General features: G+C 45.2%; 1 protein-coding gene across 1 annotated transcript in view; it reads left to right on the top strand.

Moving 5' to 3' along the window:
- LOC115095960 (VPS10 domain-containing receptor SorCS1-like) overlaps nt 1-19,671 on the top strand; it is a 1,120,107-nt gene that overhangs the window by 749,309 nt on the left and 351,127 nt on the right.

Raw genomic sequence — 19,671 nt, 5'->3', positions numbered from 1 at the left:
CTTACTATGGATATGTGCACAAACACATTTTCAATCTGGTAGTTAGTTTTTGGTGCATTTTGTGATCAAATTTCTTGGCTTTTGTATTTTGTTTTCGGCAATTTGCATGCACAAATTGAAACTTACAATGTGGGTGCACAATTTACCAAAAATTAAAGAACACAAAAACTCTTCTGAATTTTCAGAACCAGTTGTGTTGTGTTTCAGCTTGTTTCTTTCATAACAAACTAAAAATTGACTCATTCGTTAGTTTTTTACCCATTTATTTCAAACAAATGCACATTCCTAATATTTACAGCTCCGAGAATGGCAGCAAGCAATTCATCATTCTTCATTCAGTTCTCCAAGACCTTCATCCCGGGGTACAACAAGGAACAAGGAAAAAGCACAACAAGGGGTACAACAAGGAAAAGCGTCATCATATGAGATAGCAAACCTAACCTCTTTGCAAGTTCTCCTCATGCTAAAATCCAAAATCTCAATTAGGAAGGGAAGGAAGGATGCTCATATTGGCATTGTCAACACTCTTCAAAAAACATACCAATAGTGAGGTTCTGCTGCCTAGTCCTAAAGTTGGGAGGAAAAGAAAAGTCCCAGATCCTTATGAATGTACATTTCGATATTTAAACCAATACCCAGAACCATCCATTTCTTGTACCCAATTTCTCAACCCTGTCTTTAGTATTGCCCTCTGTATCTTAATCTTTCACAGCTCAGGTTTCCACCACCTCTGCTAGTAGGTTATTCCAGATATCATCCACCTTCTCAGTAAAGAAATATTTCACCAAATTCTTCATAACCATGCACACTTGTCTAACTCTGCATGTGCTAATCAACCATCATAGACTTTCCTAACCTTGCAAAATTTGCTTCTTAAAGTTGAAGATGGTGTCCTTTTGGTAACAACTAAGCAATGGGCCTTTTCTTGTGCAGCCCCTACCAGAGCCGTTGCGTGCCTATGGCAAATATGGCCTCAGCCGTAGGTACCACTACTCAAAGGGCACCATAGCACTGCCGGTGCAGAAGGAGCATTGCTTCATGTTTGTGAGGCCCCTGCCCCAGCCCCTGTCATCTTTAGAAGTCGCCCCCAGGCACTAAAAAAATAATAAAAAAAAAAAGAAATGGGCTCCTCCCCTTCCCAGCCCCACCCCCTTTGAGACAATTGATAGCCCCTCCTCCAGCTTCTGAAACACTCCATAGGCAGCTGGACCCACCACCACCAGCACCATAGCCCAACCTCTCCCTTATTCATACTTGAGGTACCTGAATGAAGAAGTAGCAAGATTACTGATGTTTTTGCCTTTTGCTCGCTTTCAGGTTAATTTTAAAATGAGCGTGCGTATGCCCATACATGCATGTATCGGCACGCGAGTGGAGATATGCAGCAATTTTATATCGTGCACGTGCTTTTAAAATACACCTCACATGCAAAAATATGGTCCTAATCTTAAGAGATTACTTGAGAAAACATACTTTGCATATCTTTCCTAGGATTTTGCCAGCTTTTACGCGTGTATGAGGTTGGATTTTAAAACATGCTCGTACCAGCAACAGCCCAGCTTTTCTAATTAGTCCACCAGTTTGCCCAATTAATATCAAGGTCTTCAAGATCCCTCTGGTTTTTCATCCTGCCTGCCCTGCAGCTGACTCAGCCCACTCATCCTCTCCTGTAGGCCCTAAAACTTGAGATCTACAGACTTGCTTTTCATCTGGAGCAGCAGTAAAGTTATGGGAATAACCAAGCCAATGCACGCTTTGGTATCTGGTTTTAAAATACAGAGTTATGCCCGTGACTGTTGGCCCCATCCTGGAACGCCCATGCTTCGCCCATGCCCCACCCCTTTTCTGCTCTCTTATGTTTCACGCACACATGGATATATATATGCGCATACTTTGCGGCTTTTCAAAATCCACGTTACTTGCATGCAGCCCACATCCACGCATGTGTGGGTAGTTTTTCATAAGCAGCGCTTTTGAAATCACCCTCTTTGTGCTGGTAGGAAGGAAGATCATTGCTCTTATGGAGCCCATAACCAGCCGGACTGGCCCACTTCTGTGGGGTCGGCCCACGGTCAGCCAGGCATAAAAACATCTCCTCTTGATGCTATCCATGGGACATTGAAAAAGTATCCTGCACAGACAGGCCTGGATTTGTCAATAGGCCTGGGCCTAGGGCAGCAGAACTCGGGGGGGGGGGGGGGGGGGCAGCAGGCTGGCTGGCTGAAGATTTATTATCTTTCAGTTGTACTGAATCTCACTCTGCAGAGAGCAGCCCTCTCCTGATCCTGTCCCTTCGTTTCAAGCACCTTGCAGGGAACAGGAGAGCCTGCAGCAGACAGAGCAAAGGGAGGTAATTTTGGGGAGATTAGGAGGGGCTGAGTAGAGGTCATTGGAGGGTGGGAAGAGAGGTTGGAGGATATTGGCTCAGGACCATATGTTTGTGTGTGTGAGAGAGAGAGGGGAACAAGGGTAGGGGATAGTGTTCACGTGTGTGAGAGTGCATTTATATGTCATACTGGGTAGGATGTTAGAGAGAGGATGACAGGTAGAGCAGGCCCAGAGCATGGTAGGGACATCTCCCCCCTCTTCTCTTCACCCACTTCAATTCAGATCTTTCCTTTTTTGGTCTTGCATTATATTCCCCAGATCCTTCCTACCTACCGCTCCTTCTCTCCAGATCCTGGAATCTATTCCCCCAACCCTTTCTACTCCCTCCTCCCTTTCCTCAATCCAAGAAGTTCCCTCTCTCTATTTCCTCTTCCCCATCCCACATTCCTCATTGTCCCAGTCATCCCCATCCTTAGTTCTTTTCCCTTCTCACAGTCCTCCCCCTTTCTCCTCACCTCATCCCTGGTCCTCCCCACTTCCTCTCCCCATCCTTGAGATCTCCTCCCTGCTCTGATGCTGGAGATCACCCAACAAAAATATTGCACGAATAATATTTATTTATTAATGTATTTATTTTAGTATTTTTATATATACCGATAGCCGTAAGCACATCGTACCGGTTTACACAGAACAGAAGGAAGGCCAGGAACAAGGCATGGAACGCATAAGAATAACGTTTGAACTCAATTAGAGGAACATAGGAAGATACATAATACACGATACAATATAGGTACAATACAGAATACAAGCTAAAACAATTTAAGAAGAGTAGTTAACTTGGCCTTATAGTACTACGAGAAAATTACAGTGTAAAACTGCTTTATGGAAATGTTTGCTTCAGAGACTTTTTAATCTTTGTCACAGGATCAGCCCCTTAGCTGCCACAGGAAACTAGTGAACTGTGCCATAGATCTTCGGCTCCCTGTTTGCCTAACTTTTGTGGAGGGGGGAGGGACAGGAAGAAGGGGGTGATACTGGTGATAGCACAAACAGTGCCTAGGGGCCATCAAAATCTTAAATTTGTCCCTGTGCACAGAGTCAAAAATGTCCAGACCATGGAGGCAGCACCTGAGAAGAAAATCCAAGAGAGCTCGGTGCCTAAAGATTGCCAGGGACATTACTGTTCTAACTTGACATGGTGATATGATTCACAGGGAACCATGGGGTATTCCAAGAACCCTTAACTGATTCCCCGAATAGGGTAAAGGACGGTAATCTTAGAAATCTTAAGAACATAAGAAATTGCCATGCTGGGTCAGACCAAGGGTCCATCAAGCCCAGCATCCTGTTTCCAGCAGAGGCCAAACCAGGTCACAAGAACCTGGCAATTACCCAAACACCAAGAAGATCCCATGCTACTGATACAATTAATAGCAGTGGCTATTCCCTTATTAAACTCCATTAATAGCAGTTAATGGACTTCTCCTCCAAGAACTTATCCAAACCTTTTTTGAACTGAGCTACACTAACTGCATTAACCATATCCTCTGGCAACAAATTCAAGAGCTTAATTGTGTGTTGAGTGAAAAAGAATTTTCTCCGATTAGTCTTAAATGTGCTACTTGCTAACTTCATGGAATGCTCCATGGTCCTTCTATTATTCCCAAGAGTTGGGCCAGAAGCATACAGAGACAGGGGTGAGAAAGGTACCCTCTGGCCTAGAGACCCCATACCAGTGGCATACCAAGTGGGGCTGGAGGCCAAAGCCTCTGAGCGCCATGCTGTAGGGGCTGACTGGGGGCAGGGGATCCCATCCTGCCCAGCCAAGAAGATGCCCTACAGCTACTGGGGCATCCTATCTCACCCAGCAACAGAGGTGGAGGAGGCCTATGACCAGGCATGGCACTGCCAGGTATGCACATCCATGCGGGTGGTGGCAGCAGAAGAAGAGAAGACATGCGAGGCCATCGGAGGACCTCATCCCACCAGTGACTGAGAAAAAAAGGTGGCTGATAATGGACCTCATCCCACCGGTGGTGGAAAATGAGGAGGCCCGCTAGGAGGATTCCCTTCTCCTGCTCCTTCACAGTGCCAGTATGAGATCAGCGTAGAAGATGTGTTAGCTCTGCGAGATTTGATTAGCATAGGAGCCAGTACCCAAGGAGGAGCAGAAGAATGGGCTCCCTATCTGCTCCAGATAGTATATATGTGTGTGTGTGTGTGCATGTGAATGAATGAATGAGAACCTGACTGGGGTGTATATGTGTGTGTGTGTGTGTATATGTATGAATGGGAGCTTGACTTGGGGGGAGTGTGAGTGTAAATGGGAGCCTGACTTGGATGTGTGTGTGTGTGTGTGTGTGTGTGTGTGTGTGTGTGAATGGGAGCCTGACTGGATGTGTATGAATGGGAACCTGTCTTGTTGTGTATGTGTGTGAGTGAAAGGGAAATTGCCTGTATGTGTGTGTGTGTGAATGGGAGCCTGACTGGGATGTGTGTGTGTGTATGAATGGGAGCCTGACTGGGTGTGTAAAAATGAGAATGAACTGATCAGGATAAAAACAAAACAAAACACAACAGCAAAGCTGTTTCCTCTTAGTCAGTCCTCCTGTGTGATATAAAGGACCAAAAGCAACAACTCCTCAACCTCTTGATCACTCCTCTTGGGGAGAGTCAGTGACCCAAATCAAATGTCCTGAGGGAAATTTATCATCCCCTCAAGCCTTCCCACAGAAAGGTGGGGTTAGAGCTGGGGAGGATTTCAAAACTGCAAACCCTCTCCCACTGTAAGAACATAGGAAAAGTTATGAGGATACCAGTGACAGGAAAAATCACATCACATATGTAAAATAGAAAAAACCCCGAATCGTTTTACTCCAAGGGAACCTCACTCTCAGCCTCCATGGTGGCGAGTCACCACTGTCCCTGCACGGACGGACGGCGAGAGGGACGCAGCTTCCTGAGGCAGGGCCTGTCCCTCCTCCAGCCAGGAGCAGGGATTCATAACAGAGGGAGAACTCCAGAGCCGACGTCACACAAACTCTGTACTGAAAATCTGAGGCAACCTCCTCCAGGCAGGGAGTGCGCCCTGGGAAAGGGGTCAGGCTGTGAGGCTCGAAGTAAAGACAGGGGAGAAACAGCTGCTTCCCTTTCCAACTCCAGAGGAAAATGCCAATGTTGCTCTCTCTGCTCCCCCCTCCCTTATGCAGACCGGAGCTCACCACCCCACACCCCTCTCCTCACTCTCATCCCAGGGCTTGGAGTAGGGCCCCCTCTAGTGGAGACCTAGGGGGTCTCTGCACAATGAATTTGCTGTTTTGCAGCACCGTTTCTGCTGTGGGCCTCTAATTCTTCCCCCGAGTAAGTGCAAGTCTCCCCTTGGGCCTTCCAGTTTTTGCACTGTTTCAGGGCTGCCGAGGGTTTTTTACCATCCCTGCAGTCACCAAAGGTGATCACCCCCCCTTACGAAAGGTGGGTTTCACTTGTAACAAAGAAAATGATTGGTATCAGACAGAAATGAAGGCAGCTCCGCTGATCAGCTGGATTCTTGAATTCTTTATCGTGGGCGCTGAGCTTACAGCAATACAATTACCTCCCCCACCCCCACACCCGAGTCAGTACAGGAAAGGAAGACAACAGGTTAAATTCAAGGGATTCACTGCAAATCCAATACTTAGCGTGCCCTTTCAGATTGCAACAGATTGCATATTCAAAGTTTTTATGAAAGCTACTGCCCTCTGAAAACAAAGAAAACTGTTCCGAAATCTTGCAAGGAGAGAATTATCTGGCGAGAGCCCCACCAGCAGTAGTGGCCAAGAAGTACATGCACATAGCAAAGCTATACAACTACAAAACCGTTTTCCTTCCTTGCCTGCCGTAAACCAAAATTGAAGTCATTCAAGAAGGCGGCGGGCATAGAGGCAGTTAATAATGTTGCATTCTCCTTAGACCGTCCGGCAGCAGCAGCAGTCGATTGCAACTCGGAGGGCAGAAACCAGCTCCGGTCAATGTTTTCCCCAGCCTCTGCGTCCCAATGCACAGTCCTTCCTCCCCTCCCTCCTCACCCTCAGACCTCTGCAGGAGTCGCATGCTTTATACAGTATCTGGACGCTGGCCCTCTTGTCCTTGCTCCGTCCCTGCAAACGCGCGTTAAATTTGTAAACTTTCACGCGGCAGGGCCGGTGGCAGGAAGAAGGCCCTTCCCCTTCCGCAGCTGAAACCGGTTCTGTTCTTGTTTCTTTAGCTGTTTAATTTAGTCCAGGGACAGCTAGAGCACAATCATCATTTTTTTTTTGTATTCCCATCACTAACTCGCTTGCAAATGTGAGTACGACCTCTCATGCCAAAAGGCTGGTAGAGAGGGGGTGGCTTTTTCACTTCAGACAGTTTACCCATCTGACACTAGATCTGGAATTCTTGAAGGGAAAACAGTGTCCAGGGCCATCTCAAGGAGTGGACAAGCAGGGCGACTGCTGGGGGCGTCAAACTGGAAAGGGAGGGACAACAACACACTGCCCTTTCAAGTCAGCATCACTGACGGGCCGATACAGTAAGGTGCGGTAGAAAGAGGGGCGTTAGTGCCGGGCGCACCCTCGTTTGCCGCACTCACAGTCTGGATCACATACCGCTCGATACTGTATTTAAATGGCATGCAAATGCAAGCAGTGTCCATGAAGCGCAATCCATTTTACTGTATAGGCGCTATACAGCGTCTATACAGTATCCTGGGTGTGCTGGTATCTGTCATTTCAAATGTCATTTCAAATGACCAAATTGACGGGCGCCCAAGTCAGCGAAGGCGTATGAACATACGCCGTGATGTCACGCACACCTGTTCATGCGCCTTTGCTGGCTTGAGCGCCCGTGCACTACGGGCGTGCGTTCATCCATCTTCGCCGGCGAGGGTCGCTGGAAGCCGCTTTCGCCGCCGGCTGCCCCCGGGAGGCAGGGGAGCCGCGGTGCGCGCCTCCAGAGGAGGGCAGAAAGGACTGTAAGAAAAAGTAAGTTAACTTTTGTTACACTTTATTTACAATATTTTAATAGCATGTTGAGTCGCTTTTCGCCCTGCGCCTTGCTTCGGGAGGAGGGGGAGAGAGGACTGGGGCTGCCCCGGAGACCGGCGGCCAGGGCAGGTGAGCGGGGGCTGGGGGAAAGTTTGCCGCCTACCCTTACCCCTGCCTCTAACGCAGGGGTAAGGGTAGGCGGTAATTTAGCAGGTTAAAGACACGGCTAAACTGCAGGTTAAAAAGGCGATAATCGGGGGCGCACGTTACTGAATGGGAGGGAATAGCTAATCGAATTGTTTACATACATATACATGCCGCGGGCGGAAAGGGATACACGTCTAGTAAAAGAAGCGGTAAGGATCGGTAAAAACAGATAGTGAATCGCGGGTTAGACTTACGCAGCCAAATTGTGAGTACACAGCAGGTTAGAAACGGGGTAACTGCGGCCGCGCTTTACTGTATCGGCCTGTGAGTCTGTGAGCAGGTGAACCCGAAAGGGAAGGGGTGGGTGCCCAGAGCAACCCTTACCCCGGGCATTGTTTTCTCCGGTGACTGCCCAACAGCTACGCTGGCCTTAAAGCTATAGTTCCCTATTTTCTTCCAGCAGGGAAACTGTGCACATCAATATGGAATGCACTACTTTTAGTAACCTGGGTTGCATGGCCATTTTTCCCTTCTTATATTTAACAGCATGCAGATTCCTCAGAAGTCGTGAATTTTCCAGAGAATAAAAGATGTCTTTAGGAATAAAGATCTCATGCATTATGTGACAGATTGCTCTGCCCAATAACTGAAACAGTTTCATTTATACACACAGTCTCTGGGAACCCAGGACTTCGACCCCAGCGATCAATCATTTTATAATCTTCAGGTCAAAAAGACTCATTAGCTGGTATGACATCTACCCAGTGACCCTTTAGAGGATCTTTAGTAGGACAGAGGTATTTCCCAGCATATGAGAGAGAGACACATTTCCTGACTTGTGCTTATCAGTGTGATTGAGCAGTTACAGCTGAGATGCTGATGGGCTAAAATTGCTTACTTAACTGCAATGAGCTCCCTCTTGGGAAGTATTTCCCCCATTTGCTCCATTGCTTTACAAATAGTGCATATTTATTTTGCTGTAAACACTAGTGTCTCTAAGGCAGCTGAGAAATAAAAAAAAAACAAAACTACAATAGCACTTTCAGTCAATAAAAATGCCAAATAGAAAAAAAACAAAAAACAACAACATTGAAAACCTGGGTTCTAAACCCTACATCAACCGCAAGGCAGTTCTTTATTTCAATGCATTTATTGTTTTAGTAAATTACACTCTTATCCAGATTTGAATCACTTTCTAGTTCAGGCCCCAACAGATTAATTTGTTGCACAGGTCATCTGCAGAAATTTTACGATATACATCTATCTCCCCCTCCCCCCCCCAGATAAAAACCCTACATCTGAAATTCTAGCTGTATCTTTCTCTAACTTTTCTTTCCCTCTTTGTCCCAAGACTGGGGATAAACAACCTAGTTGCAACAAATTCTCTTCTTTTATCCTATCATGTAACACCTAGGAATGCCAGCTCGCCCCAGGTCAATCAAACAGGCTGATGCAGGCCTGGTTTTGCCCAATTGCATGCATGGAGTTGTAGTTCTGGTTGTCCAATTGATTTCCCTTAGATCATCAGAACTAAAACTCTAAGCGTACAATGGGGCAAAATCAGGCCTGGATCACTCTGCATGGTCAAATCGGAGTGACTTGGCAGCCCTAATAACACTCCCAACTTATTATGAGAAGCTGGACCTACTTTTTATACTACCTGAACCTTTCCCTAAAAGATCTGTACTAAAGAGGATTGTTCCATTTGTCACAGGGGGAACAGGAATAGTATTATTGAGGGTTCCTCCATATGGGGCCCCAGAATATATAAACCCATGCTCACACTTAAGGGTCTCGAATCTTTACTTATCCTTATGCTTGCTCCCTTTTTGTTTAGTTTTCTTAGAACAGGACCCTTGCGCCTCTAAGGATGAGGCCTGGGTATGGAAACGTAGAGAAGGTGCCTTTGCTAATTTTAGAATGTTTCTTAGGAACTCTCTGGCTTTGCAGAGAAGGAAGAAAGGACAATTTTCCACCCTTCCTTTATTTTGGTTTCCCCTTTTTCTAAAAGCATTTTATTTTTACTATCAGTCTGAGTACCCTAGGGCCCAAGGGCTCAGTGTACACAATCTAGAGGAGCGGTGTCTCTCAACCAGAGAGCATAGGTGGACTGTCATAAGTTCCTGTGGTCCTCCTGAGAAGGGGAGAGAGAAGACGATCTGAGGCACCCATCCAGTGTTAAACACATCTACATCATCAGGATGTTGAAGAGGGGAGCATGGAGATACTCTTCCAGTACCAACAGAGAAGTAAGGAGGAGGAGTAAGACCTCAGAACAACTGGATGAAAGTATGAGGAAAGGGACTTTACTTAAATACATCTAACTTGGGAAAATATGATCCTATCCACCAAATTCTGGGAGGAAGCTCCCAAACTACCCCATTAATTGGAATGGATCAAGGAATGAAAAATATCAATCAACATCGGTAGCAGACGAAATTAAATTGGACTCTAAAAGTCACACATTTATTGAGGAAAGCTGAAGCTGTAAAAAATGGTTTATAAATAACAGGACCTTGTAACTGAACATCTTATTCAACTTTCCATTCTTAGTTAGTAAACGTTAAGTTGGATACCACCAATTGCTTCCAGTATGATCATTACTGCTGTTCGCGGCATTGTGATTACTACTACCGCATACAAGATACTTTCATGTTGAATTAACCATGGAACACCGATCAGGGCTTTGGAAGTAATCTTTCCCTCCCCAACAGGGAATCTTGGACTTCAGAGAGGATTAATATGAGGAAAGGAAAGAAAAGTTACACATTTACATCCATAGCATGACGGGTGGTCTGTTGAGTTCTGAGGACTTGATTTACTAAGGCTTTTCTCCCATTCTGTGTCTATGAGAAAAATGCTTATTAAATGACCCCTTGAGATGGGATGCTAGCATAGGGGTTACACACTTTTGGCACAAGAACAGGGACCCTGTAGGTTTGGAAAAAGTGATTTTGTATTAACATCCCAATATCTGCAACTTTTTGGCATATTTGGAAACTTTTGCAAATGTTGAAAAAACATACCTCATGGACTTGAATGGGCCAAAGATGGCCACTGTCCCTGCTGTTGGTGGCAGAGAAAGGAAAAAGGAAAGCATTGTGCTACTTAGCAGGGGGCAGAACATAGCCACAGCCAGCACTAGCTCTTTCCTAACAGTTGGTTTGGGAGTTTCATCTGCACCTCTGGAGATCAGTTGCTTCTATTGCTGGAGGGGCACTCTATAATAGGAGGCAGCAGAGTGCATTGAATGACACGCTTTCCAAAGACTGCAGCCGGTGGCCCTTTAGTGCTATGGCTGCTGTCCTAACATGTTTATAGAAGCGGATGCAGGTACCACTTTGGCCTTGCCAGCCTGCATCAATTCACAATTAGTGAATGTATTGATGCGAGCTGGCCTGGGACCACGAAGGGGACTCTCTTCCCCAGTAGAGATTCTTGGGAGTGTAGGGAATAGTGACAGCCACAGCAAGGGGCAAGATAAGATTACTGCCCCGAGTGCTGTGGCAGGACCCTAGGTGAGCTCCCTCACCTGCCAGTTAGGAGAAATTTGAGATACCATCTACATCAGTAACCTGTCTATCTGAGGGATTAGATGTTATTGAGGAAGCGGTTGAGGAAAGGATCCCACCAGTTGGATGGGAGAGCCCTCGTAGGCCAAACAAATGCCACAGAGGGTGCAGTGAGAAAGATGAGTGATGGAAAATCAGCAAGAGGGAGGCCATCTCTCTGGAGGCCTTTATAATCTATTAGGCCTCATGTGGCATCTCTAAGTTATCCACTCAGCCTCTATACTAGTGAGGACAGGAGGGGAAGGAAACTCATTCTTCCGATGAAGATTTTTCAAGTTCAGGGTCCCATGGAGGACTGAAAAACAGTAGATGGATTGAATAGAATACCTTTATCAATAATTGATATGCTCAGAAAATATTCACAGTTGTGACTCCCAGATGTAACTTTTTAGTGAAGGCGCTCACCACCATGCAAGAGTTGTGTTAGTGGGCTATGACGACTTCTGCCCAGTGATCCATTTTGGGGTTTTCATCAGGGGAGGAATCCCTTTGTGTGAGAATTCACCAGCTCCTTTTCTCAGTTTGCCTGGGGAAGAAAAATCATCTGCAGCAAGTGACGTCTCTTTTCCCTGTAGTGGGCCAAGACCCATATTGGATGAAAGATTATCGAATCACCCCATTACCAAAGTAATGTGAGACCAGTCATAGGTGGTCCCTAGCTTCTGGGAACCTAGACAGAAGACTGCCAAAGCGGCCCAGGCTGAGCATATGGTATGGCAAAATGTAAAAGCAGTATTTGGACTACACTACCCATATGTGCCAGTTTATGAAATGAATTTTGTTGAGCAGCACAAGGAGGAGTGTATCTGGAAGTACATAGATTGATGCATCATCAAGGATTCCCATGACCCCAGCTTTGTCTGTTACCATCCTGATTACCCCAAAGAATTGGTAAAAAGATGGAGGAAATGAGGAGGGGTTGTAATAATGTGTACAAGCATGCTGTTATTTATCACCTGTGGGATGGTAAAACAAATAAGTATCAAATAGAATGCTTGATGTCAAATGGGACTACTATCAGGAAGCCCATTTCAGAGCACCATGATCCCGCTATTTTCAAGAGTGAGGAAGAGGAGCAGCAAGAATAGAGCTATTGTAAACCACTTCCAATCTGTGAGAGGGGTGGATGGTCAAAAGTCTGTTGTTGCTGTTTAACATAAACTGAACTTTGTTATCTATTGGATGAGTGAAACAACTTGGAACTTTATTGTTGTGTTCATCCTCTTGAAGGATGTACTTCAGGTGATCTTCCCACAAGTAGATGTTGTGTCTGTCAGTGCCCGACGCCCTCTCTCTGCCCTCCTTACCTCTCTGGTGCCTCCTTCTCCATCCGCGGGAAGACTGGCTACCGTGGCGCTCTCCTGCCACTTGTCCTCAGGCATTCCCGGACTGGCTCGACACTGTAATTGTCATGTTTCCTGGAGGCCTAGGGGCGCGTGCGTAGCGAGGCCCCGATTGAAGTACCGGCATTGGCGCGAACATCAGGGGCGTCCCCCGAAGATGATGTCACCTGCAATGGATATTTAAGGTCTTGGATTTTGCTAACACATTGAGTTAGCAAGGGTTTCGCTACCTGAGCAACTCTGCCTCCTCGGACTTACCAGAGGTACCCGCTCCTCGGGGGCCTCGCTCTCTCTTTGTTTTTTCAGGTGACAGTCTGGAACCGGTACTCGCTCCTCGAGGGCCCTGATCCCAGACTCGCTTTGTATACTCTTCTGCCTGGAAGTCTTCACTACCAACTATATCAGCTACACCAGTGAGTTACCATCATTCTCTCTGAGCTTTCCCTGGAACCAGGTACTCGCTCCTCGAGGGCCTAATCCATTCCAGCTCCTGGGTTTCATTGGGACATTGTGTGAGTGTTACCATCTGCATAACCTGCCTACTTTCTATATCTCAGTCTCTCTTCAGCTCAGCCTCCAGGGATTGCTGTTCCAGTATCTGAGGGACTACAGCCCAGCCGGGCTTACCAGCTCACTACTGCCATCTCTGGTGGTTCAATATACTGTCTATAAAAGAACTAGTGTTTGTCTCCTAACTCTGAACCTGACCGGAGGTCCCTTTCGGGATCATCCCTCTGGGGCATGGTCATCTGCCACTGGTCCAAGGATCCACCCTCAACTCTCATATATAACAACAGATTGCTAACTGCTATCTGATTGCTCCTCCCATCAGGCATCAGATCAAGAACAGATTGCTAACTCCAGCAACTCAGTCAATAACAGTAGAAGGCCTTGGTCATGAGGAAGCCTAGAAGATCTAAAGGCTGCAAATGGACTTAATGTTTAATAAATACAAAATTAATTATTTGTTGTACCAATTTGGAGGATAGGAAAAAAAATGCTATAAAAAATGCTATAAAAAATTATAAAATGCTCAAAAAATGCCAAAAATGGTGTTCTTTGAAATGAGTAATGTCTTAACATGCTAATTCTTTTTAGGTGGGATTTTCCGAAACCAGGATCTTATAAATTCTCTAACATTTGATTTGTGTTGTAGTGTTAGTAATATCCTGGATCTCTTGTCTGATGCCAATGAAGAAGTGTGGTTATATGTTAAGTGTGAAGAACGCTGAAGCTTCACCATGTGGTCAAAGAGTGGAATTGCTTTGTCTGTATTCCTGCTTTTGGTTCTCAAGGGGCTAGCACAATAAAAATCATTCATTGTCCTGCTATCAGATGTTCTTTTTTGGAGGGGGGTGAGTATAGAGACCTCTAGTTCTTCAGTATCCAGTTAGACCCTATGATAAGTTCTAGGCTAGGATTTTAGGAGGAGAGAGTAATTTGAAGATCATCCCTGCAGGCACTTCCACAAAGGCTTTTCTGGATTGGTTAGCAGTTTCCCATAAAAGCAGGCAGTGCATGAGGAAAAGTGTGGTAATTTGAGGTGACATTTTGAATGGCAAGTGAATTTGTTGGGGTGCACCCTATCTTTTGGGCCCCACAGTCTGACAGAGGGAAAGTGGCTTTTTTTTCTTTTTTGGGGGGGGGGATATTTGGAAGAGAAGGAGAGTAGCTGGAAAGATTTCCCATACTGGGCCCTCAGCCTAGAACTAGGATAAGAGACTGCCCTGGCCAGTACCTCATAGTCTGAAAAGGGTTGTCTTGGAGAAGTGGAAGAGGAGTTGGAGACAGCTCTTTGTTTTTTTTTTCTGAGAGTTTTGCTTTATAGGATACTGTTTTTATTTTTTGCTACCATCCTGAGTATCCTAGGGCCAGGGGCTCAGTGTATGCTATTTATAGGAGTGATGTCTCTTAACCATAGAGCACATATGGACTTTGGACTATCATAAGTCCTGGTGGAGGAGTAAACCTGAGTTCATTTCTGGGGAGGAACAGTAGAGGATCTGTGGCACCCGTCCTGGGTTAACCACATGTAGATCATCAGGATGTTGAAGAAAGTAGTATGGAGGAATCATCCCGGTACCAACAGGGAAGAAAGGAGAAAGAGTAAGACCTTTGAACACAGGATTAAAGGTATGAGGAACGGGACTTTGCTTACATGCATCTGAATTGGGAAAATATCATTCTATCCACCAAATTCTGGGAGGAAGCTTCAAAACTACCCCATCCATTGGAATGGTTCAAGGAATGAAATATATCAATTTACATCAGTAGCAGATGAAATTAAATTGGAATTTTAAAGTCCCAAATGTTTTGAGAAGAGCTGAAGGTGTAAACATGGATTATAAATAACAGAAACTTGCAACTTTCCATTTTTAATCAGTAAAAGTTAAGTTGGAAACCATCAATTGCCTCCAGTATAATTTTACTGTTGTTTACGACAATGTGATTAATACTACTGCATACAAGAGAATAAATGTTAAATTAAATATGGAATAATGCTCGGAGTGCCTAGGAAGTAAGTTTCCCCTCCCCAAAAGGGAATCTTGGACTTCAGAGAAATTTAATATCAGGAAAAGGAAAGTTACACATTTAAGATCATAGATTGAGGTGCAGTCTTTGGGGTCCTGAGACGGAACGCAAGCCCAGGTTGGGTTTTTAGATGGCCAATGCCACTCTTCCTGCCAGGGATCACTCACTCTGCTAGCCCTTTTCAATTCTAACTTGGCCTACTTTAACAATAACAAAACATCTTTGATTTCTAGTTTTAATTTCTTTCATAGCCGTTGACACTTTTTTCCTATTTCTCGTATCCATTCCCCCTTTATATAACTGTAACATAAGTACAGTATTAAAATAAGGTACACTAGTAGATGGAATATAGAACCCTAAAAGCATAGCTAATCCTATCCTGTTCCGGCACCCCAACTAGTTAAACTGTGCAGGCAGATTAGGGACATTCTGTGTAATTTAGAGGCAGTTAGAGGAACCCAAACCTGTGACAATATTTTTAGCCAGTTTTCAAATGGCCAATTTAGGAAGGAAAATCACTATTTACCCACTTATATGGCTTTGAAAATTGTCATTTAAACTGCCAGAGCTGTAGCTTTAGGTGTTATGAATGATGGCAAGCCTGTTTGCATCTTGTCTATGGCAATTAATAGGCAAATGTCTGTAGGAGAGCATTACAGCTCATTACTGAAAAGAGTCCTCCGTGATCAAACATTACAGTTTGTGGAACAGATGCCTGTCTTTGTGATATACATGGAAAATAGATTATCTGGAATGCTTTTTTTTTTTCTCCTTGTTAATGAGTTTTGTCTAAATACTCACATTATTTGGATTTGCTCCATTGTTGCTCACGGGTTTCGATGCGTTTATAACAGCAAGCATTCTCAGAAGTTAATATGATTTTCTATTTTCATGTTGATTGAGCTATGTGATGACACATCGCTGACATTATTATAGGGAAACTTACAGTTCCACAATTTCTTTTAAATATTTTAAATTGGTATTGTGCTATTTTACATGCGGTGACACTGGGAAACTGACAATAATTAGCATTCTCTCCACCAAAATCCTGTTCAAAATATATATTTTTTTGTACGAATTCTATAGTGCATAAAAAATCCTTCTTTGTTCTTAGGGGATTCTTGGGTCATCGCATACTAAGGATGTGAACAGAAAATATTTTTTAGTTTGGTTTGGAATTATCGGTTCAGTTTACTGTTTCCGTCAGCTTGTTTGGATCAGTCAGAAGCTCATTCGTTTCATTAATTTCTATCGAAGTCCATGAGCAATGCCATGCATCCTATTTTTTACTCTTAACTTTGGGGGTTTTCCATTCAAGTTTTATGAAACTTACTGGCAGGCATCAGCAGCAGAGGCGAAAGCACTCCAATACACCAAAAGTGGCATGAACACCACACGACACTAAAAGGGCAGCATAGGGCACCAATCGTGGCATAATTAGCCCAAGCCAGCAGGAGAGGGACAAAACAGAAAAAATAGTGGAATGAGCACCCCAAGCCATTAAAAGTGTGTGCAAAGGGAATCAGGAGTGGCCTCATCAGCCTAATGAATAGAAAGAAGATTATGGCATCAAGAACAGTTGCATCAAACTCCTCCCCAAGGCATAGAGTGAGGATAAAGCAAGAAGTGCAGTGGCATCAACCCCCAACAAGGCATAAAGTGAGGCTAAGGCAACAGACATAGCGGTAATAACATCTGAAGGCATAGAGTGAGGGGTGTGGCAGCAAGCACAGTGCTATGAACACCCAAAGGCATAGATTGAAGAGTACGGCAGGAAGAAGAATGGCATCAACACTCCAAAGTTGAGTAGGGCAGCTAGAAGTGTGTAATCAACGCAATGATATCATAACTAGTAACTAGGGATGTGCAGACCCTAAAAATGTGTTTTGGTTTGTTTTCTTGGGTTTTATATTGTGTGTGGTGGGGGGGGCATTTTTTTGTTAATTTTAACGTTTATTGATGGATTGGCTGGATAGGCCTTGGCACCGGCTTAGTGACAGGGCTCGGTTTAAACAACAATTTTCTCACCGAATAGTGCACTCTATTTGCTTTTAGTACACACTAATTCTTGAAAAGAAATGTACTTTTAAATGTGGGTGGTTTTCGTAGGCCCCATGCATTCATTTAGGGTAAAGCAAATTGAAACAAAAACGAGCAGTTTTGGTTTAGATTACCAATTTGTTTTAAACAAATGCACTTCCCTACCAGTAACTAGATTCTGCAAACCCTCTGCAGCTACTAGATTTTCAGTATCCCCATGACAGGGACAAAGAGGTGACTGAGGCTAGCTGGTGCCATTTTGGAAATGACAACCACCATACTGGGAGGCCTGGGGGGTTCTCTGGCCATCACTGCTAGACCAGCAGGAACTAGTAAGTGCTCAGAGGTCAGGGGTGGTGGCAAGGGGGGGGGGGGAAGGGTCTCCGACCATTTAAGCAAGGGAGAGGTTAGGGAAAGGAGAAAAAAAATGTGGGTAGGCAGTGTGGAGTCCACCTACGTTCCTAGCAGTAGGTGGCATCTAAAATAAATGGGATAGCTTACTGGTTGGGAGAGTCAGCCAAGAGGAGATGGAGAGCGAGTGAAAGAGAACAGCACCGCACTGCTGGGTTCACCATGGGAAGCCGTGTTGAAGGAGAGACAGAATCGGAGCCAAATGGACATTTTCATTCTTGCAGCTAAGTCTATTACCTAAATCTATTGACAGCTGGACAATTAAGGGAATGTGCGGAGGTGGAGTAGAGCTGATAATGAGCTCTGTGTGTATTACACTTGAGCTATGGGTTCCTGTAGAGATCTTAGGGATTGTATGAAGGCAGTTTGTATCTGGGCTGTTTGCATTATTCTTTTAACACTGTGGGAATAGAAGAGGAAACCACAGCCCCACAGGGGTAATTTTGTACTAAGTAATTGCAGAAGAGGAATTGAGCTTGTAAGGAGGGACAGCGCAGAGAAAGAAAAGTCAAGGGCCAGCTGACACACATGACAGAGAACCCAAATCAAGGCTATAGCCAGTTTTAGAAAGGAGTTTGCTCTAAGTATGACTGCATGGTTGTTGTCTACAGCTCAGTGTGGAAAGGGGCAAGATTCCTATTGAAGGCAGCAGGAATGCAAACTGAATGCACAGACATAGGACGTGGACATTACTTTAATTGGTGGGGATGCAATTTCCACCAGCGTTAATTGGTTACGCTCTGGTTGGGAGCTGGATTTGACTAGTGCTGCTGGAAACTCTGGCCAGGAATCTTTTTTTCTAAGCAAGGTAAAGAGAGAGCCAGCAGCACTGTGATTTGTATCTCTCCCTTGTGCATTCCTGGTTTGGTGGGGAGCTTACATGTGTAGCTATTTCAAACTGTTGTCAAAGATGCTTCAAGTTATGTTTAGGGTTAAACAAAACTAATTCAATAAAGAGAATTATATGTTGACTGAAATGCAGCTTGCTGAAGTGATTATTGGGGAGCTGAAATGGCACAAGGGTTTAGGAGACCTCAGTAAGAGAGCAGCAGAGTTTTAAGTAAAGGGACAAGAATCCGGTGCTGGATTTTGCTGAGTTTAAAGAAAGAACTAGTGGCACTGGGATTAAAGTCTCAGGGAAACTCAAAGGCAGCAATACAATATCGGGCGTTCCATTTACCATGGTGGTGAGCGCGTGGTTGGATACACATTTTGTAAGCGCTAAAGGAACACCAATGCACTATCTGGATTAGCGCATCCATAATGCGCATACAAAATCTGTGCATAGGGAATAGCGCCAATGGCATGCTAATCCTATTTAAATGTGACAATTATCTATTAGCACCCATTGCAGTAACGCACGCCGAAATTTTGTGTGTCTATAGCGAGTTTTTTTACGTTCTCAATTTCGCGCCTGCCTAACCCTTGCATTATTGTGCTGGAGCTAGTGGAAGCTGGAAGTTCCTGAAGGTGTCCTGCTTTGCAATCATGGGAAGTTATTACTTCTAGAGATGTGAATCGTGTGCCCGATCGTTTTAACGATCAGGTTCGGAGGGTGGGAGAAAAAAATCGGATCGTTAGAGATGTGAATTGGAATCGGTTCCGATTCCAATTCACATTGTTAATTTTTTTGTGAGGCCTGAGCACATAAAAAAAACCCCACCCCGACCCTTTACAAATGACCCCTTTGCTCTTCCACCCTCCCGAACCCCCCAAAATGTTAAATTACCTGGTGGTCCAGTGGGGGGGGGGGGGGGTCCCGGCGCGATCTCCCGCTCTCGGGCCATCGGCGCCATTTTGGCTACCACTGATAAAAATGGCGCCGATGGCCCGATAAAAAAAAACCCCACCCGACCCTTTACAAATTACCCCTTTGCTTCTCCCACCCTCCCAACCCCCCCCAAAAAACCTTTTACATGTACCTGGTGGTCTAGCGGGGGGGTCCGGGAGCCATCCCTTCAATCATACCCTTGGTGCCGGTGCTGGAGGTTTCAAAATGGCGCCGATCGCCTTTGCCCTCACTATGTCACAGGGAGCGACGGTCGCTCCCTGTGACATACTGAGGGCAAAGGCGATCGGCGCCATACTGGCAGTCGATTGCCTTTGCCCTCACTTTGTCACAGGGAGCGACGGTCGCTCCCTGTGACATAGTGAGGGCAAAGGCGATCGGCGCCATACTGGCAGTCGATCACCTTTGTCACAGGGAACGACGGTCGCTCCCTGTGACATAGTGAGGGCAAAGGCGATCGGCGCCATACTGGCAGTTGATCGCCTTTGCCCTCACTATGTCACAGG

Source organism: Rhinatrema bivittatum, chromosome 7 (assembly GCF_901001135.1).
Source record: "Rhinatrema bivittatum chromosome 7, aRhiBiv1.1, whole genome shotgun sequence".
NCBI lineage: Eukaryota > Metazoa > Chordata > Amphibia > Gymnophiona > Rhinatrematidae > Rhinatrema > Rhinatrema bivittatum.
This window is presented reverse-complemented; position numbering and strand designations above follow the sequence as displayed.